Source organism: Arachis hypogaea, chromosome 4 (genome assembly GCF_003086295.3).
Source record: "Arachis hypogaea cultivar Tifrunner chromosome 4, arahy.Tifrunner.gnm2.J5K5, whole genome shotgun sequence".
Lineage (NCBI taxonomy): Eukaryota > Viridiplantae > Streptophyta > Magnoliopsida > Fabales > Fabaceae > Arachis > Arachis hypogaea.
The window spans coordinates 12168720-12191852 of NC_092039.1; the positions used below are offsets into that span (position 1 = coordinate 12168720).

The window sequence follows — 23133 nt, forward strand, 5'->3', positions numbered from 1 at the left end:
GGGATGAAGGATGAGGCGAGGCGACAGGCGAGGGATGAGGGATCCGTCCAGGCGTCCGGCCTCTGCGTGGCGACACAGACAACGGTGCCGGTAGATGGTGGCAATTTAGCGACATTGGAGAAGAAGAAGAGAGTGAGCAGTGAGGGCTTGGTGGAGTGTGAGGGTTTCGAATTAGGGTTACTGACTTACTGGGTCTGGGTTAGTAGTTGCTGTAGGTTTTTTTTTTTGACCCAAAATGACGCAGTTTTGGCGAAAATGGGCACCAAATTCAAACTCGTTGACTCGCTAGCAAACTCGCGAGTTTGAGCGATTCTGTCTGAGTCTAGCCGAGTCTACCGGAGTCTACCCAGAAATGGGTTTGTGTTCGAGTCAACTCGATTCCACAAGCTAAACTCGTAAACGCGTACGAGTTTACGAGTTAACTCGCGAGTTTGACAACCATGCATACACTAATTTAAAAGGAGAAGTACCTGTTGATCCTCTTAGTGAGTTTCGATAAGCCCACAATACCTGACTCAAAGTCTCATGCCATGTTCGAGGTCTACTTCTAATCTATTTTTTAATCAAACTGATTAAAATTTTGTTTGCCGCTTCGACTTGCCCATTGGCCTGTGCATAATAAGAGGTTGAAGTAACCATATTAATATTTCTCGAAGCTGCAAAATTCTTAGTTCGCTGACCAGTAAACATAGTCTCTTGATCGGTACTTAATGTTTGAGGAATTCTAAATTGATAGATTATATATTCCTCAATAAAGTCTATTACTTCATTTTGCCCAGCCTCTATTAGAGGAACAGCTTCCACCCACTTCCTGAATAACCTATTGCCACCAAAATAAATTTATGATTTTTTGATGAAGGAGGATGTATCAACCCAATTAAATTCAAAGCCCAACCTTGAAATGGCCATGGTTTAATGATCGAATGTAACTCGGATGCTGGGATTTATTGTACTACCCCATGACGTTGACACTCTTGACATGCCTTTGCATAATCAATAAAGTCTTTGATCATAGAAGGCCAATAAACATAATTTCGATGTAATACCCATTTCATTTTTATCCCAGCTTAATGGGCGCCACATATTCCTTTATGGACTTCTCCTAAAGCAATATTTTTATCGACTTGAATCAAACATCTCGAAAGGCTTCCATCCACTCCTTTCTTGTATAATTCATCACCATTAATACAAAATTCATTGCCTTCAACTTTATTTTTCTATCCACTCAAATACTGAGATTCTTCAAATACTCAGCAATGGAATTTCTCCAATCATCATCTTTCCATTCATCTAAACACAAAGATTCTCTTTCATCTATAGGCACCAATATTTGGCAAATTTTTGCCAATTTTTTTAGTGTTTCTGGGAATATCTTATATCTCGAAGCAATTTGAGTCAACTCATTAGCAATCTCATTTTGAATTCTCAGAATATGGACTAATGAAACTTTTCAAAAATAAGTCAACAATTCCCACGCTATTGCCAAATACTTTTGCAACTTCTCATTGTTACATTTAAACTCCTTCGATAACTATTTCAAAACTAACTGAGAATCCCAAGTATTTAAACTTCTAAAACCCCTTTTCCAATCAAAATTTCAAGGTCCAACATTAAAGCTTCGTACTCAGCCACATTGTTCAAGCAAGGATATTTTAACTCAAACAAAAATTCTGATAGAATTCTCTCTGGTGAGATAATTAAAATTCCTACTTCTGCACCATCTTTATGCTTTGAACCATCAAAGTATAACTTCCAATAATTGATATGCACGTCAATTATATTTGCCCCCTGGTCATTCAAATTATTCGAATGATCAACTAAAAAATCTGCAATGAGCTGTCCTTTCACGGCCTTTGCTGGGACATATTGAAAATCAAACTCTGTTAATGCCAACATCCATTTTCCTAGTCGACCTCTTAACATCGGATAAGTCAACATATTAATGAGGTCAGTCTGTGCAATGATTTTCACAGGTTTGGCAACCATATAGCATTTTAACTTTGTGCAAGCGTAATACAAAAACAAACACAACTTTTTAATATGTGAATACCTCGTCTCGATATCAGTTAATACTCGACTAAGATAATAAATGGCTCGTTCATGACCGTTCTCATCATTCTGAGCCAACATAAACCCAATCGTGTTCACAGATGCGGTAATATATAGTTTTAAAGGCTCATGAGGGCGAACATTCGCCATTACCGATGCTTTGGACAAAGAAGCTTTAATTGACTCAAAAGCGTCTTGATGTTCTTTCGTCCATTCGAACTGTGATTCATTCTTTAGTTTTACTAAAGGTGCAAATACACGGGTTCGACCTAAAAGATTCTATATGAATCTTCGAAGATAATTAACCTTTTCAAGAAAAGATTGTACTTCTTTCTTTAACTTAGGAGGGGATAATGTCAAGATTGCATCAGCCTTATTCTTATCGATAACAATCCCTTTTTTATGAACAACAAATCCTAGGAAATTCCTTGCCGATACACCAAATGCACATTTTAAAAGATTTATTTTTAATCATTTCTTCTGCATAGTAATGAATGCTCTTCTCAAATGATCGATGTGTTGAGTTACCGAATTCAACTTAACCATAACATCGACAATATATACCTCCATGAATTTTCTAATGTACTCATAGAAAATAGTATTCATAGCACGTTGATATGTTGCACCAGTATTTTTCAAACCGAATGGCATAACTACCCATTCATAAGTGCTCAACGCCCCAAGACAACGAAAAGCAGTTTTAGACACATCATCTTCCGCAATGAATATTTGGTTATACCCTGAATAACCGTCCATAAAACTTAAAATCTCATTTTTTGCTACAGAATCGATTAACATATCTGCTATAGGCATAAAGTACTCGTCCTTTGTAGTGGCATTATTCAAATCTCGAAAATCAATACACACTCTTAATTTTCCATTCTTCTTCATTACAAGCACAATGTTCGAAATCCATTCAACATAACGAGCGGTTCGAATAAATTTTGCTTTAATCAAGGGTTCAATCTCTTCTTTAATCTTTTGATTAATTTCGGGAGCAAATCGTCGAGGCATTTGCTTTATAGGTCGAGCGTTTGGTTTTAACGCTAATCGATGTTCCACAAGAGAACGACCGAGACCAGGCATCTCATGATAATCCCAAGCAAAACAATCTTTCAACTCGTGTAAAAGATGGTATAATTCAGTTCAAAACGTGACTGCGAGGTCCTTGCATATGTAAGTGATTCAAACATCATCAATAGATCACAAATTATTCTCTTTTAAAGGATCCTGTGATTGGAAATCTTTTGCATATTCATCATCTTTTACCGAATATTTTTCAAAACCCAAGGGTTCTAAATCATAGATGCAATCAAAAGATAGATCAACAGATACATTAGGATTGAAACAAACTTGATTATTTGTTGGATTAACAACAGCTTTGTTTTCAATACAATAGACCTCTGCTACATAAGCAGCAGTTCGACTGTCAACATTACTAAAATTATGAACACAAAGAGAAATTAAACCATGGCTAAATTCGATCAAAGGAATCAAATTTTCACTACAAGAAGAAGAAGAAATTACATTCCTAAATGATTCAACTTCATCAGAAGAATCATCTTTATTTTCTACTGAAAGAAAATTACTTAAATACTTATCTAAAGTTACCAGATAATACGAGACATCTTGGTTACTTGCCATCGAAGAACGCCCTCGAATCTCCACTTATGTTGCACAATCCCACCCAGTTAGAGGCACATCAAGATGTGGATGACGAAACTTCACATTCAAACCCTCTGAAGTCAGATAACAGCCCTCACAATTGAAAGAATTCAAAATTCTGTCAACATTCAAAGGTTTTAGTTTTGGACTATACACCCTGAAATCGACATGCAACTGTTCGACATACAGATTCGAATCAGCCTTGACTATTTTAGGTTTTCCATCGTCTGTCCAAAGAAGAACACTATGATGCACAGTAGATGGTACAGCTCCAACTCCATGAATCCAGTCTCGTCTCAATAAGGCATTATATCTTGCCCTCGAAGACACCACCACAAAGACAATATTTCGATCAGAGAATCCAACTTTTACCACCAAATTAACTAAACCTTTAGCAGGAGTCAAAGCACCACAAAAGTCTGTTACCAAAATGTTAGTAGGAATTAGATCATCAGGATGTTTTCCTACTTTCATCAGCATCCTTTCAGGAAAAAGGCTTATAGCCGCTTCTCCATCAATCAGGATGTTGTTTACTTTGATCCCACTCATAGTTGTAGAAATGTATAGTGGACGCAAATGAGACTTTTGTTTCTCAGAAGGCCTTTGAAAATAACCAGGTTCATCCTCATATCAAATGAACGAAAAGGCTTCCTCATAATCCACATCATAATCCTCCATAGGATTACCTTTATATTCTCCCAAATATTCGGTTGGGATAATCAAAATGCTACTGACCATCTTATCTTCACCTTCTTCAAAGTATTCCTCGTCCAGATCAGCACTCTTATCTTTATCAACATCTAAAGCACTAACCACTAATTTTCCTTATCCAATTTCACAGGGGAAAGAACTCCTTTTGGATACATCTCCTTATTAGTCGGGAAAACTATTCGGGAATGTAGAAATGATGGTGTTGCTCCCTTGCCTTTGTCAATATGAGACACCTTGGGCAGCTATTTCCCTCTTCATCCTCTACCCCTTGGATATCCTCTGGCTCAACCATGGAAGTAAGGATATCGACCTCGAGGAGGACCTCTGTGCCCCTACTATGGGTTACGTCTATAATGAGCATCTCTGTTCTGGATTTCTTGAAAATTTTGCATCCATTGTACACCTAAAGCCTGAGAGTGGCTTATAGGTACAGTAACACCTTTCTAAGGGCCACTAGAACTTTGACCCTCCACTCGTCGAATAGGATGCTTTTGACGAGCTTGTTCTTCTTTATGAGCCAACTCCTTCTTCATTCTCTCCTTTTCGAAAATTGCTGCAGTCTCAACATCGAATACTGTATTACATCAAGAAAATAGAGATACGTCCCGATCTTTGAGTTTCTACTTCATCAAGTACTCCAATAAACCATCTCCCACATCAAGGTAGATAGAACGAACATTCGATTCGAAATCCCCCAAAGCCACATCAAAGTCATAAAACATTCCAACTATATTCACACCAAAATGTGGCTCAACAAAGCTGGCTTCAGTATCAAAAGGATCAACATCGACTTTCATTTCTTTTTTACCATCATCAAATTTCAACCGTCCTTCCACGATAGCTTCTTGTATTAAATCCCTGAAACGAACACCGTTGTTATTAGTCAAATGGCTAGTTGCTTGGTGAAACTTACAATAATGTTTCCCCTTTAAATCTTTCACCGAAAGCAAAGTTCTGCCTTCCGGTAAAATTAACTGTTTATCTTTAAGCAACATATAAAAAATCTGATCAGATTTCAAAATATCAAAACTGTATCTCTTTTCACTTTTCATTTTTGAATCATTCAACTTCTCAATGTTAGGGATTTTCTTAAGTAAAGAACAAACATAAGGAGGGCCTTTCTTAAGTTCGGACAAATCAACTTCTGCCTCTAAATTGGACTCCTCATGAGAGGATTCCATGGCCACATAAGCAACTTTCTCCTTTCGAGAAAAAGATTTATTCTTCAACCTCCTTTTGTTCTTTTTTCAAAATTTTTACCTGACGAACCCTTTCAGCCAAATGAGCTAAGTCAGGAATATGCACATTGAGTAATTTTCGACGCATATAAAATCCTAACCCCATAATTGCTATTTTTACCACTTCACTTTTAGGGAGGGACACATAGCACCGACTTCTAGCATTTTTGAAACAAATCATATAATCATCAATGGTTTCACCATCCTCACGTTTCAACGCTACTAGATCAGTAATTGCCACATTCAACTCTCGATAAAATTGGGCATAAAAAGCAGTTTCCAACTGAGCCCATATTGATATCGAATTTGGTCTAAGATTTGAAAACCAAGTAAATGCATTCTTCGTCAACGAAGAAGGAAAAAACTTCATTTTCAAATTTTCATCATTGGCTAGATTTTCAATCTCAACCAAATATCGAGCAATATGTTCATAGTCAATTCCCCAACTTTTCCTGCAAATTTTGTAATTATTTTTGGATTTTTCACTCCTCTTGGCACTTCGGCCATTTGAACATTACGGGAAAAAGCTAACACAAAATGGGGTTGATTCATGAATCTTACATTGAATCCAACCTTATTAAGCACATCTTCCACAATTGTTGTCACTTGATAACGTTCCCCAACTTGATTAGCACGTAATTGAGGTAGAACGTTGGTGCACGAAATTGTGATCATCAATGGCGCCATCAACATGGTACGCTCAATTGCAATCTCAACTCTTTATCATAACTTCGCACAACTAACAAGCAAGTGAACTGGGTCGTCCAAGTAATAAACCTTACGCGAGTAAGGGTCGATCCCACGGAGATTGTTGGTATGAAGCAAGCTATGGTCATCTTGTAAATCTCAGTCAGGCGGATTCAAATGGTTATGGAGGGTTGATAATTAAAAGATGAATAAAACATAAAATAAAGATAGAGATACTTATGTAATTCATTGGTGAGAATTTTAGATAAGCGTATGGAGATGCTTTGTCCCTTCCGTCTCTCTGCCTTCCTACTGTCTTCATCCAATCCTTCTTACTCCTTTCCATGGCAAGCTGTATGTTGGGCATCACCGTTGTCAATGGCTACAGTCCCGTCCTCTTAGTAAAAATGTTCAACGCGCTCTGTCATAGCACGGCTATTCATCTGTCGGTTCTCGATCATGTCGGAATAGAATCCAGTGATTCTTTTGCGTCTGTCACTAACGCCCCACAATCGCGAGTTTGAAGCTCGTCACAGTCATTCAATCCCTGAATCCTACTCAAAATACCACAGACAAGGTTTAGACCTTCCGGATTCTCAAGAATGGCCGCCAATGGATTCTAGCTTATACCACGAAGATTCTGATTAAGGAATCCAAGAGATAAACATTCAAGCCTTGTTTGCATGTAGAATAGAAGTGGTTGTCAGGCACGCGTTCATAAGTGAGAATGATGATGAGCGTCACATAATCATCACATTCATCAAGTTCTTGAGTGCGAATGAATATCTTAGAACAAGAATAAACTGAATTGAATAGAAGAACAATAGTAATTGCATTAATACTCGAGGTACAGTAGAGCTCCACACCTTAATCTATGGTGTGTAGAAACTCTACCGTTGAAAATACATAAGAACAAGGTCTAGGCATGGCCGAGAGGCCAGCCCCCATGATCTAAGAACTAGACGTCCAAAGATTCTTAAAGATACAATAGCAAAAGATCCTATTTATAGAGAACTAGTAGCTTAGGGTTTACAAAAATGATTAAATGACGTAAAAATTCACTTCCGGTCCCACTTGGTGTGTTCTTGGGCTGAGCATTGAAGCTTTCATGTGTAGAGACTTTTCTTGGAGTTAAACGCCAGCTTTTGTGCCAGTTTGGGCGTTTAACTCCCACTTTTGTGCCAGTTCCGGCGTTTAACGCCGGGATTCTTGAGCTGACTTGGAACGCCTGTTTGGGCCATCAAATCTCAGGAAAAGTATGGACTATTATATATTGTTGGAAAGCCCAGGATGTATACTTTTCAACGCAATTGAGAGCGCGCCAATTGGGCTTCTGTAGATCCAGAAAATCCACTTCGAGTGCAGAGAGGTCAGAATCCAACAGCATCTGCAGTCCTTTTTCAGCCTCTGGATCAGATTTTTGCTCAGGTCCCTCAATTTCAGCCAGAAAATACCTGAAATCATAGAAAAACACACAAACTCATAGTAAAGTCCAAAAAAGTGAATTTTAAATAAAAACTAATAAAAATATAATAAAAACTAACTAAAACATACTAAAAACATACTAAAAACAATGCGAAAAAGCGTATAAATTATCCGCTCATCACAACACCAGACTTAAATTGTTGCTTGTCCCCAAGCAACTGAAAATCAAATAGGATAAAAAGAAGAGAATATACAATGAATTCCAAAAACATCTATGAAGATCAGTATTAATTAGATGAGCGGGGCTTTTAGCTTTTTGCCTCTGAAGAGTTTTGGCATCTCACTTTATCCTTTGAAGTTCAAAATGATTGCCTTCTATAGGAACTCAGAATCCAGATAGTATTATTGATTCTCCTAGTTAAGTATGATGATTCTTGAACATAGCTACTTTATGAGTCTTGGCCGTGGCCCAAAGCACTCTGTTTTCCAGTATTACCACCGGATACATCCATGCCAAAGACACATAACTGAGTGAACCTTTTCAGATTGTGACTCAGCTTTGCTAGAGTCCCCAATTAGAGGTGTCCAGGGTTCTTAAGCACACTCTTTTTGCTTTGGATCACGACTTTAACCGCTCAGTCTCAAGTTTTCACTTGACACCTTCACGCCACAAGCACATGGTTAGGGACAGCTTGGTTTAGCCGCTTAGGCCAGGATGTTATTCCTGTAGGCCCTCCTATCCACTGATGCTCAAAGCCTTGGATCCTTTTTATTATCCTTGCCTTTTGGTTTAAAGGGCTATTGGCTTTTTCTGCTTGCTCTTTTTTTTTGAATTCACTGCTTTTTCTTGCTTCAAGAATCATTTTTATGATTTTTCAGATCCTCAGTAACATGTCTCCTTTTTCATCATTCTTTCAAGAGCCAACAATTTTAACATTCATGAACAACAAATTCAAAAGACATATGCACTGTTCAAGCATACATTCAGAAGTCAAAAGTATTGCCACCACATCAAAATAATTAATCTGTTATAAAATTCGAAATTCATGTAATTCTTCTCTTTTTCAATTAAGAAAATTTTTCATTTAAGAAAGGTGATGGATTCATAGGACATTCATAACTTTAAGGCATAGACACTAAGACACTAATGATCATAAGACACAAACATAAATAAAACATAAAGCATAATTTTCGAAAAACAAAAAAATAAAGAACAAGGAGATTAAAGAACGGGTCCACCTTAGTGATGGCGGCTTGTTCTTCCTTTTGAAGATCTTATGGAGTGCTTGAGTTCCTCAATGTCTCTTCCTTGCCTTTGTTTCTCCTCTCTCATGATTCTTTGATCTTCTCTAATTTCATGGAGGAGGATGGAATGTTCTTGGTGCTCCACCCTTAGTTGTCCCATGTTGGAACTCAATTCTCCTAGGGAGGTGTTGATTTGCTCCCAATAGTTTTGTGGAGGAAAGTGCATCCCTTGAGGCATCTCAGGGATTTCATGATGAAGAATTTCCTCATGTCCATGAGTGGGATCTCTTGTTTACTCCATCCTCTTCTTAGTGATGTGCTTGTCCTCATCAATGAGGATGTCTCCCTCTATGTTAATTCTAACTGAATTACAGAGGTGACAAATGAGATGAGGGAAGGCTAACCTTGCCAAGGTAGAGGACTTGTCCGCCACCTTATAAAGTTCTTGGGATATAACCTCATGATCTTCTACTTCCTCTCCAATCATGATGCTATGAATCATGATAGCCCAGTCTATAGCAGCTTCGGACCGGTTACTAGTGGGAATGATTGAGTGTTGGATAAACTCCAACCATCCCCTAGCCACGGGCTTGAGGTCATGCCTTCTCAGTTGAACCGGCTTCCCTCTTGAATCTCTCTTCCATTGAACGCCCTCTTCACAAATTTCTATGAGGACTTGGTCCAACCTTTGATCAAAGTTGACCCTTCTAGTGTAGGGGTGTTCATCTCCTTGCATCATGGGCAAGTTGAATGCCAACCTTATATTTTCCGGACTAAAATCTAAGCATTTTCCCCGAACCATTGTAAGCCAATTCTTTGGGTCTGGGTTCACACTTTGATCATGGTTCTTGGTGATCCATGCGTTGGCATAGAACTCTTGAACCATTAAGATTCCAACTTGTTGAATGGGGTTGGTAAGAACTTCCCAACCTCTTCTTCGGATCTCATGTTGGATCTCCGGATATTCACTCTTTTTGAGTTTAAAAGGGACCTCGGGGATCACCTTCTTTATGGCCATAACTTCATAGAAGTGGTCTTGATGCACCCTTGAGATGAATCTCTCCATCTCCCATGACTCGGAGGTGGAAGCTTTTGCCTTCCCTTTCCTCTTTCTAGAGGTTTCTCCGGCCTTAGGTGCCATAAATGGTTATGGAAAAACAAAAAGCAATGCTTTTACCACACCAAACTTAGAAGGTTTGCTCGTCCTCGAGCAAAAGAAGAAAGAAAGGAGTAGAAGAAGAAGATTGAGGAGATGGACGGGGCTTTATGGTTCGGCCAAGGGGGAGAAGTAGTGTTTAGGTTGTGTGAAAATGAAGGAGTGAAGAAGGGTTTATATAGGGGTGGAGAGAGGGGTAGGGTTCGGCCATTATGGGTGGGTTCGGGAGGGAAAGTGGTTTGAATTTGGATGGTGGGGTAGGTGGGGTTTTATGAAGGATGGATGTACGTGGTGAAGAGAATGGTGGGATTTGATAGGTGAGGGGTTTTTTTTTTTGGGAAGAGGTATTGAGGTGATTGGTGAATGGGTGAAGAAAAGAGAGAGTGGTGGGGTAGGTGGGGATCCTGTGGGGTCCACAGATCCTGAGGTGTCAAGGATAGCTCATCCCTGCACCAAGTGGCGTGCAAAATGCCCTTTCTGCCAATCCTGGCATTAAACGCCGGGCTGCTGTCCTTTTCTGGCGTTAAACGCCAGTCTGGTGCCCTTTCTGTCGTTAAACGCCCAGAATGGTGCCAGACTGGGTGTTAAACGCCCATTTGCTGCCCTTACTGGCATTTAAACGCCAGCAAGCTTTTCCTCCAGAGTGTGCTATTTTTCTTTCTATTTTTCATTCTGTTTTTGCTTTTTCAATTGTTTTTGTGACTTCACATGATCATCAACCTATAGAAAACATAAAATAACAATTGAAAATAGATAAATATAACATTGGGTTGCCTCCCAACAAGCGCTTCTTTAATGTCAGTAGCTTGACAGAGGGCCCTCATGGAGCCTCACAGATGTTTAGAGTAATGTTGGAACCTCCCAACACCAAACTTAGAGTTTGAATGTGGGGATTCAACACCAAACTTAAAATTTGGTTGTGGCCTCCCAACACCAAACTTAGAGTTTGACTGTGGGGGCTCTGTTTGACTCTGTTTTGAGAGAAGCTCTTCATGCTTCCTCTCCATGGTTACAGAGGGATATCTTTGAGCCTTAAACACAAAGGATTCTTCATTCACTTGAATGATCGATTCTCCTCTATCAACATCAATCACAGCCTTTGCTGTGGCTAGAAAGGGTCTGCCAAGGATGATGGATTCATCCATGCACTTTCCAGTCTCTAGGACTATGAAATCAGTAGGGATGTAATGGTTTTCAACCTTTACCAGAACATCCTCTACAAGTCCATAAGCTTGTTTTCTTGAATTGTCCGCCATCTCTAGTGAGATTCTTGCAGCTTGTACCTCAAAGATCCCTAGCTTCTCCATTACAGAGAGAGGCATGAGGTTTATGCTTGACCCTAGGTCACACAGAGCCTTCTCGAACGTCATCGTGCCTAATGTACAAGGTATTGAGAACTTCCCAGGGTCCTGTCTCTTTTGAGGTAATCTCTGCCTAGTCAAGTCATCCAGTTCTTTGGTGAGCAAAGGAGGTTCGTCCTCCCAAGTTTCATTACCAAATAACTTGTCATTTAGCTTCATGATTGCTCCAAGGTACTTAGCAACTTGCTCTTCAGTGATATCTTCGTCCTCTTCAGAAGAAGAATACTCATCAGAGCTCATGAATGGCAGAAGTAAATCCAATGGAATCTCTATGGTCTCAGTGTGAGCCTCAGATTCCCATGGTTCCTCATTAGGGAACTCATTGGAGGCCGGTGGATGTCCATTGAGGTCTTCCTCAGTGGTGATCACTGCCTCTTTCTCCTCTCCAAATTCGGCCATGTTGATGGCCTTACACTCTCCTTTTAGATTCTCTTCTGTATTGCTTGGAAGAGTACTAGGAGGGAGTTCAGTAACTTTCTTACTCAGCTGACCCGCTTGTGCCTCCAAGTTTCTAATGGAGGACCTTTTTTCAGTCATAAAATTTTGAGTGGTTTTGATTAGATCAGAGACCATGGTTGCTAAGTCAGAGTGGCTCTGCTTAGAATTCTCTGTCTGTTGCTGAGAAGATGATGGAAAAGGCTTGCCATTGCTAAACCTGTTTCTTCCACCATTATTGTTGTTGAAACCTTGTTGAGGTTTCTGTTGATTCTTCCATGAGAGATTTGGATTATTTCTCCATGAAGGATTATAGGTGTTTCCATAGGGTTCTCCCATGTAATTCACCTCTTCCATTGATGGGTTCTCAGGATCATAAGCTTCTTCTTCAGATGAAGCGTCCTTAGTACTGCCTGGTGCAGCTTGCATTCCAGACAGACTTTGAGAAATCATATTGACTTGCTGAGTCAATATTTTGTTCTGAGCCAATATGGCATTTAGAGTATCAATCTCAAGAACTCCTTTCTTCTGATTCGTCCCATTATTCACAGGATTCCTTTTAGATTTGTACATGAATTGGTTATTTGCAACCATTTCAATGAGTTCTTGAGCTTCTGCAAGTGTCATCTTCAGATGAAGAGATCCTCTAGCAGAGCTATCCAATGACATCTTGGACAGTTCAGACAGACCATCATAGAAGATACCTATGATGCTCCATTCAGAAAGCATGTCAGAAGGACATTTTCTGATCTATTGTTTGTATCTTTCCCAAGCTTCATAGAGGGATTCACCTTCCTTCTGTCTGATGGTTTGGATTTTCACTCTAAGCTTACTCAATTTTGGAGGTGGAAAGAACTTTGCCAAGAAGGCATTGACTAGCTTTTTTCAAGAGTTCAGGCTTTCTTTAGGTTGTGAGTCCAACCATATCCTAGCTTTGTCTCTTACAGCAAAAGGGAATAGCATAAGTCTGTAGACCTCAGGGTCAACCCCATTGGTCTTGACAGTGTCAGAGATTTGCAAGAATTCAGCTAAAAACTGATGAGGATCTTCCAATGGAAGTCCATGGAACTTGCAATTCTGTTGCATTAGAGAAACTAATTGAGGCTTAAGCTCAAAGTTGTTTGCTCCAATGGCAGGGATAGAGATGCTTCTCCCATAGAAGTCGGGAGTAGGTGCAATAAAGTCACCCAGCACCTTCCTTGCATTATTGGCATTGTTGTTGTTTTTGGCTGCCATGTCTTCTTCTTGTTTGAAGATTTTTGTTAGGTCCTCTACAGAGAGTAGTGCTTTAGCTTTTCTTAGCTTTCGCTTCAAGGTCCTTTCAGGTTCAGGGTCAGCCTCAACAAGAATGCTTTTGTCTTTGCTCCTGCTCATATGAAAGAGAAGAGAACAAGAAAATATGGAATCCTCTATGTCACAGTATAGAGATTCCTTGAGATGTCATAGAAAAAGAAGAATAGAAGGAGGAGGTAGAAGAAGAAGAATTCGAACTTATCAAGAGAGATAGAGTTCGAATTGTTGATAGTGGAGGAGTGCTAGTCCTTAAATAGAAGGATGTGAGAAGAGGGGAAGAATTTTCGAAAATAAATTAAAAGATTTTGAAGAAATTTTGAAAAATTGAAGAATGATTTTTGAAAATTAAAGTTGGGAAAGAAATAAAGTGATTTTTGAAAAAGATTTTGAAATTAGAAATCAAAAAGATATGATTGAAAATTAATTTTGAAAAAGATGTGATTGAAAAGATATGATTGAAAAGATATGATTGAAAAGATATGATTGTAAATCAAATTAAAAAAAGAAAGTTTTAAAATTAAAGTTGATTACTTGACTAACAAGAAATTAAAAGATATGATTTAGATATTAAACCTTTCTTAACAAGAAAAAGCAATATACTTGAAATTTTTGAATCAAATCATTAATTGTTAGCAAGTATTTTTGAAAATGGAAAGAAATTGATTTTGAAAAGATATGATTGAAAATATATGATTTGAAAAAGATTTGATTTTGAAAAATTATGAAAACTTGAAAAAATTTGAATTAAAAACAAAATCTTCCCTCTTGTGCCATCCTGGCGTTAAACGCCAGAATGGTATCCATTCTGGGCGTTTAACGCCCAAAACTCTACCTTTTTGGGTGTTAAACGCCCAGCCAGGTACCCTGGCTGGCGTTTAAACGCCAGTTTTCCTTCTTCACTGAGCGTTTTGAACGCCCAGCTTTTTCTGTGTAATTCCTCTGCTGCATGTTCTGAATCTTCAATTCTCTGTATTATTGACTTGAAAAGACACAAATTAAAAATTTGTTTGAATTTTTAATGATGAGGAATAATCAAAATACAACTAAAATCAAATAAACAATGCATGCAAGACACCAAACTTAGAAGTTTGTATGCTATTGACACTAACAAGTTGAGAATGCATATGAGAAACAACAAAACACTCAAGATAAGAGAATTTAAAGATCAGAGCAAGGAAATCATCAAGAACAACTTGAAGATCAATGAAGAACATAATGCATGTAATTTTCGAAAATTAGAAGACTAAAAACATGCAATGGACACCAAACTTAAAAATTAGACACTAGACTCAAACAAGAAACATAAAATTATTTTTGGTTTTAAGATTTTATAATTTTTTTGGATTTTTCGAAAATTGAGTGGAAAAGAAAATAAGGATATCAAAATTCTTAATAAGAATTTCCAGGAATCATGCAATGTTAGTCTAAAGCTTTAGTCTAAAAAAGATTAGACATGGCTAGCCAAGCTTCAGTAGGACATTACATTCAAGAGCTAAATTGATGAGAATCAATCAGCTTTGGTGATGATGAAAACATCATCTGAAACTCTAGAATTCATTCTTAAGAACTCTGAAGAACAAGATAAAATACAATTACCTAATCTAAGCAACAAGATGAACGGTGCCAAAAACTTGGTGCATGAAATTGTGATCATCAATGGCGCCATCAACATGGTACGCTCAATTGCAATCTCAACTCTTTATCACAACTTCGCACAACTAACCAACAAGTGCAATGGGTCGTCCAAGTAATAAACCTTACGCGAGTAAGGGTCGATCCCACGGAGATTGTTGGTATGAAACAGGCTATGGTCATCTTGTAAATCTCAGTCAGGCGGATTCAAATGGTTATGGAGGGTTGATAATTAAAAGATGAATAAAACATAAAATAAAGATAGAGATACTTATGTAATTCATTGGTGAGAATTTCAGATAAGCGTATGGAGATGCTTTGTCCCTTCCGTCTCTCTGCTTTCCTACTTTCTTCATCCAATCCTTCTTATTCCTTTCCATGGCAAGCTGTATGTTGGGCATCACCATTGTCAATGGCTACAGTCTCGTCCTCTCAGTGAAAATGTTCAACGCGCTCTGTCACAGCACGGCTATTCATCTGTCGGTTCTCGATCATGTCGGAATAGAATCCAGTGATTCTTTTGCATCTGTCACTAACGCCCCACAATCGCGAGTTTGAAGCTCGTCACAGTCATTCAATCCCTGAATCATACTCAGAATACCACAGACAAGGTTTAGACCTTCCGGATTCTCAAGAATGGCCGCCAATGGATTCTACCTTATACCACGAAGATTCTGATTAAGGAATCCAAGAGATAAACATTCAAGCCTTGTTTGCATGTAGAACAGAGGTGGTTGTCAGGCACGCGTTCATAAGTGAGAATGATGATGAGCGTCACATAATCATCACATTCATCAAGTTCTTGAGTGCGAATGAATATCTTAGAACAAGAATAAGCTTAATTGAATAGAAGAACAATAGTAATTGCATTAATACTCGAGGTACAGCAGAGCTCCACACCTTAATCTATGGTGTGTAGAAACTCTACCGTTGAAAATACATAAGAACAAGGTCTAGGCATGGCCGAGAGGCCAGCCCCCATGATCTAAGAACTAGACGTCCAAAGATTCTTAAAGATACAATAGCAAAAGGTCCTATTTATAGAGAACTAGTAGCTTAGGGTTTACAAAAATGAGTAAATGACGTAAAAATCCACTTCTGAGCCCACTTGGTGTGTTCTTGGGCTGAGCATTGAAGCTTTCATGTGTAGAGACTTTTCTTGGAGTTAAACGCCAGCTTTTGTGCCATTTTGGGCATTTAACGCCCACTTTTGTGCCAGTTCTGCCTTTTAACGCCGGGATTCTTGAGCTGACTTGGAACGCCTGTTTGGGCCATCAAATCTCGGGTAAAGTATGGACTATTATATATTGCTGAAAATCCCAGGATGTCTACTTTCCAACGCAATTGAGAGCGCGCCAATTGGGCTTCTATAGCTCCAGAAAATCCACTTTGAGTGTAGGAAGGTCAGAATCCAACAGCATCTGCAGTCCTTTTTCAGCCTCTGGATCAGATTTTTGCTCAGGTCCCTCAATTTCAGCCAGAAAATACCTGAAATCACAGAAAAACACACAAACTCATAGTAAAATCCAGAAAAGTGAATTTTAAATAAAAACTAATAAAAATATAATAAAAACTAACTAAAACATACTAAAAACATACTAAAAACAATGCCAAAAAGCGTATAAATTATCCGCTCATTAAACGTCATCTACATTTTGACCTCAAGGAATTAACTGAGAATTTTCTCTATTTCTAAAAATATTACTTTCATTTTAAAATAAATTTTCAACACCCTCAATATTTCCTCTGGCATCATGCCTTTCTTCTTCATCATAATCAACAATTCAAACAATCCGTTCGACTTTCCGTGCAAGACGATCGAACTTCGACTCGCGATCGGCCATCATATGATTTAGAATTATGGTCATTTATTGAGTCAATAAATTGACCAAATCATGATGGCTTTCTTTTACATGTTGTCGAAATGCTGCTATTGAATTAGAAGCATTCGATATAGAACCCACATTGTAATCACAAGAATATTCAGTTTGCTCCTGTGGATTTTGAACACCATTTACTCCACTTACACCTGGAAATCAAATCGGAGGCACAAAATCACTTACTGGTAGAGTATAACCAAGAGAAAGACCGTAAGGAGGCCAACCAGCAGTTACTTGGGGATGAATTGGTGGTGGATTACCACGTGGACAAGTATTACGCCCGTTATTTTCAGCCTGCACATTAGTAACCGTCACACTTTCACTTACAACCACCCCTTCCGAACATGAAGTAACGTCCGAAGGTTGTATAATTACTGGTACACCGTCATTTGTGGCCGAACCACTATTCACATTCGAAATCTCATCATCCATGTGAATAATTCTTTCACTTCTTAATTGCATACACTAAGTGACACCAAAATCATTTGATACACTTAAGTTTTAAAAACTGTCCCACCGGGCGTGCCAATTTGTTTTGTCAATTTTTAGCAAATTGATGGTGGTTTGGGAGCGAAACCTACTTCTCTTTCGCAGGTACCAGTTTTTCTATAAGTACATCAAAGATCCTCGAATTAGACGAGATTTAAAGGAAAAGACTGAAAAGGTGTAAAATAAATATTTTGAAAGTAAAATTGACTGAAATCGAAAAAGTTTGCATTGAATTTAAACAAAGCGGTAAATTGTCTTTGATTGAGTCAAATGACTTTTGACATGAAAATTAAAGATGATGAAATATAAATTTTGACAAGGAAATTAAACGGTGCTTGAAAGATAAATTTGCATGAAAAGTAAAGTTTGCAGGAAAGATAAATGGAAAATAAAGACACATAGAAGGAACCCTATAGAAAATTAACTCGAAGTAGACTCAGGAAGTCCCTGAAATGTGAGCGTGCATGAGTAATTTCTAAAGCAAAGTTTCAACCCTTGTATTTTCGAGCCTTCTAGTATTTATAGCCATTTCCTTAACCGATCAATTTGACATGAAACTTCCACGTGTGCGAAAACATGGGTAACCATTCTCGCTTTTTTTCTCTGTTGAATAACTCCTCAGTTTGCTAAATTAATTGAGCTCTCACTTAATGCTCCCAAACATGTCTCCTTCCACACCAACTTCTCTCCAAAAGCTCACTTAACAATTCAAATGACTTCTTTTTTCAAATTCTATTATTTTTTACTAACACATTCATACCAACATATCATACACTTTAATTCAATTAAATCTTTTCATTCCATTTAATTTGAATATCCTAACTATTGAATGTGATTAAAAAGCCAGAGTTATTCTTATTGACGTAATAACGTATAACTAAATATTTGTATAAAATACGTTATCACGATAAATATAATAATTTAATATATTTAATTAAATTATTCGAAAATTTTTAAGTATTATTTTTACATAAAAGACAACTTTGTGCGAATAATTACGGAGAAATATACACATGAACATGTAACGTACGTAAATGATGAAAAGAAAAAGGGTGGAGGGGCAGAGCACCGTTTCGAATTATTCGAAAGAAGTGACTGAAGATGGTTAAACTGCGCATAGCCAAATCAGGAAAGCAATAATGCAATGAGTGAGAGAGAAGAAAAAGAATGGTGGTAATGGTGGTGGCGGTGGAGTATATAAAATAAAAGAAACCGTACATGATGTTCCCCCTTAGCTTATGAATTGGCATGTGGCCAAAGTGGAGCTGTTCCGGCATTAATATATGGTACCTCTTCTTTCGGAAGAGAAAGGAACAAAAATATATAGATTTCAAAACCTGCAAAGATTCTCTAGCTTCTTAGGGAGGGAGAGAAAGATGAATAATAATGAGTATGGTTATGGAAAATGAATCCTCCACTATATATATATATATATATATATATATATATATATATATATATATATATATATATGAAAATCTTATATAATAATAAGGTAAGATGCCAATTAAAGGTGGTATACGTTGTAGTCAATAATATGTCTTTGTATTTTACTTTTTATGTGAAAAAACTTTTATTTTTCAAAATAAGTATGTCATAGTTATATTAAATGGAAATGCTAAGGGTAATATTTTATTGTAAAAAAGTGAAGAATTAGTTTAAATATAAGGCAAGAAAAAAAATGCAAAAAAGGTTGATCACCTAATATTTTTAAAATAAAATAAAATTAAAATACACTTGATAGGTATAGATAAAAAAGAAAGTATACTTTTGATAAGTAACAATTTGTAAGTAGTTTTGTAAATATTCTTAAAATTGGGAAGTATATCTTTATAAATTGATAAGAATTAAATTGATTATAGAATATAACTGGGAGTTGACAATTTTGTCACTCTCTTATTATTTATTATTTTTAAATTATCCTCAAATTTTATGAGTATTTTTTCATAAAAAATAACATTAACTACTAGAATAATATAATGCAGAAGAAGGTTAAATAATGAATAGTAAAAACGGATGCATATATAATATAAGAATGAGAAATTTGTGGGTAAATGAGTGAGAGGCATTTAGAGAAGAAGTAGGTGCTGGTGAAATCTGAATTTATATTTCTTTGCAGTCTTCAGAAACAGCAATGCAAGAAGTAATTAGTAGCATTCCTCTTTGCAATCCATGTGCAATTCTTCACTCACTACCGCCATGTGCTTCCATATATATACATGCATCTTCTTGCACTTCAATATTCCTGTGTACCATTTTTTCAACTAAATAATACTTCACTTTTCATCCACACTGTCACCATCTGCCGTAAATTATTCAACAATGCTATATCTACTAGACACATACATGTCGGTTATTAAATTAGTCATTTAATTTGTATAAAATATACATTAAAATATAAAATATATATTAAATAATATATAAAAATATATGTAAACATATATAAATATATAATAACTGATTTATTAATTAATTTTTATATAGACATGCTATTTTGTTTTTATTTTATTTTTGACTTTGTTAGCAACTATATATATATATATATATATATATATATATATATATATATATATATATATATATATATATATAAGTACTTAGGTTAAAGATAGTATTAAATAAATATATAATCATAGATGATTGAGTTAATAAATACTGTAAAATAAGCTTGACCTAATATGATTTTTAAATTATTCTGTTAGAATTTTTGCTGAATTTTCAAGAGAATTTTTTATTTTAGTTTTTTAATTATTTTTTTATTTTTTTAAATTCTTTTTTTCATTTGAATCTATTATTTATAATTTTTTCTTATTTTTTCACTCTTTTTATTCTTTTTGTCTTTTTCTCATTTTATTATCAGCATATCCTCGTTCGTATTATAACTCAAAATCGAGAGAAAATTCACATTCGAACCCAAAAAACATGGAAGAAGAATAGAAATTGGTGTTTGTGATAGAAGAAAATTTCTCTAAGAGACTAGAAATATGTAGTAAAAATCTATTTGACCGTGTATTTGTTGATAAGGTCTTTTCAATAGGAATTATTGACAATGCATTGAAGGCTATCTGAGGAGGCCAGATGGATTTAGATAAATGGAATTAGAATAAAAACCAATTCCAATTCTTTTTTGAAAACGAGTTAGATGTATTCAGAATTGAGAAGGATTCTCCATGGCTGTTTACGGATTATGTTTTACATGTTCGGAGGTGAACAGATGCTGACTCTCAGGACTATGAAGAAATTAGTTCTTTTCTCATTTGGATTCAATTTTGGGACTTCGAAAAAAATTCAAGACTATTCAGGTTGGCTGTAAATTGGTGAGAAAATTGGTGAGATTATTGATATTGGCTTTTTCTCTGTCAGAGAAAAAGAATCTAGAATCCTTAAATCTAAAATTCTAATCAATGGTAATAATAGGGTGAAGGACTCGATTTGGATGGCTGTTCCAGAAAGTAAAGTGTTAAAAATTGGATTGAGATATGAGCGTATTAGAATCTTCTACACCTATTATGCTCATCTTGAAAATGATTTAAAGCACTGCCAAATCTTCATGTCAAACTCTGCTTCAAGTGATATTTAAGTGGAAAGCGTTAACGACTGGGTCAAGGCTAATCAGGTAGGAAAAAGAATTGACAATGACGATAGTGATAATGCAAGCAATTTTAGTAATCAACATTCTAAGCTTCACCACTAAGAAAAAAGCTTGCTCCTTCTTAGTTGCTTGAGAGCTTCTCTAAGCTGAATATGAAGGATGAAAGAAATGAATTCTCAAAAAATACAGAGTCCTCCAACCAAATTCCAGAGTTAGCTTGGCAGTCGATGACAAAATCTGGTTTTCCTATTATATTAAAAGATATCACAAGCTCCATGAATGAAATCAAGAAGACAATCAAACGATAATAGAAAAATTTAGCAGCAAAAAAAATAAATCTAAGATGGCAAGACAGAGTCATAATTCACTTAACTAATTGGGTGGGACAAAGCGAAGAGTCTCTCGTAAAGAAAATGAGCTTGTAGTTAAGAAGATGTGTGTTTAATAAGAGTTAATTATTGATCAAAGGGTGTATGGTGCCAGCCAATCAATGGCACCCCAAGACCCATGAGAATGTTATTATGCAATTGTTGGGTTTAGGGAGACCTCTGACAGTTCACAACCTTAAAGGGATTGTTCAATCCCACTTTCCCGAGTTATTTTTTTTTTTACAAAACAAAAAGCCAATCTCAACAGGTGAAAAAAAATTCAAGACTTGTGACTGCTCTAATTGGCAAATTGTTGATCCTTCTGGTAGTGCGGGTGGACTTGCGTTGGCATAAAATGATGATTTTATTATTCAGATTATCAGTTGTTCTGAGTTCTATATTGCTGACTTGATAAAAGATGTCCCTTTTAATTTTGAATAGAACTTTGTAGGCATTTATTTAAATTGCAATGAGAATATTCGGCTATCCCAATTCCAAAATATCTATTTAGTGCTCTCCCAACTCCAAGATAAATCGATTATTGTTAGTGATATCAATTCCATTATTGATCAAGGTGAGAAACTTGGTGGTAATCTTAAATCTCATTATTCTATTATTGTCTTTAGTTACTTTATTAGAGATAACTCATTGATTGATTTGGGAATGGTGGGTAGATCATTTACTTGGAGTAACAAATGCAGGGAAGGTGAACTAATTCATGAAAGGTTTGACAGAGTATTTATTGATGAATCTTGGTTTCAATTATACTCTCAACTTACGGTCTTTAGACTATCAGAGACAAGTTCTAATCATGTCCCATTCTTTTAGACAATAACTACCAATTGTAGAAATCAAAGAGGAGATTCAAGTTTCAATCCCACTGGAGTGGTGAAGAACAAATTCATAACTTCATCAGCGAGGTCTGAAACTCAAATATAGAAAGTTTAGCGTGTTCAGATTATTTCAGAAGGTTAAATTAGTTAGACACCAATTGGTTCTCTGACAAAAAAACAGTTTTACTAATTCAGAAAAGGAGAGTGTAGAAGTTACTGCTCTCCTAGAATAAAAACGAGTATCAGACATCATGGGAGACACTGAATTACTTGAGTTTGAACAGCGTCTTAAAAAAGCATATTTATATGAGGAACACTATTGGAAAGACAAATCTAGAATTAAATGGCTAAAGGAAAGAGACCAAAATACAAACTTCTTCCATCGGAGATTTAAATCTAGAACCAGAAGAAATAAGATATGGTATATGTAGAGGGATCTTGGGAATATGGCAACAACCAATGATAATATTGCTAAAGTGGTTGAAGACTACTTTAAGAGTATTTTCACGTCTTCCAATTGGGCGAGTCTTGTGCCTTTCTTTACAGACTTCGAACCTAAGGTTACAGTTAACATGAATTGTAGGCTTAGAAGACCTGTTTCTATGGAAGAGGTAAAAAGAGCTACTTTTAGTATCCATCCTCAGAGTGCACCAGAAGAGGACGATATGACGGCTAAATTCTTTCAATTCTACTGAAATATAGTGGGAGAAGACATGTTCCGGGCTTTGAGGAGTTTCTTTGCTGGAGGTAGAATTTTAAAAAGTTTTAACCACACCAATATCTGTTTAGTGTCAAAGGTCCCAGTTGCTAGTGATATGACTCAGATAAGGCCCATCAGTTTGTCTTCTATTGTCTACAAAATTATTTCAAAGATACTAGTCCACAAATTTCAAAAGTGTATGAACAAGATAATTAGCCCTACTCAGAGTGCATTCTTAAAAGGTAGACTTATTTCTAACAACATTCTTATAGTACACGAATGTATGCACTTCCTTAAACCAAATATATGCATCAGTCAAGGTGACCCTCTATCCCTTTTTGTTTTCTTATTATGTGCAGAATGACTTTTCTTCT

The 23133-nt window shown here is 36.5% G+C and overlaps 1 non-coding gene across 1 annotated transcript; it reads left to right on the plus strand.

Annotated features, from left to right (window-relative positions):
• Positions 1-12695: 12695 nt before the first annotated feature.
• On the plus strand, positions 12696-12803 carry LOC112799426 (small nucleolar RNA R71). Its single transcript, XR_003201008.1, has one exon. It is a non-coding gene; the product is annotated as a small nucleolar RNA R71 (small nucleolar RNA).
• The last annotated feature ends 10330 nt before the right edge of the window (positions 12804-23133 follow it).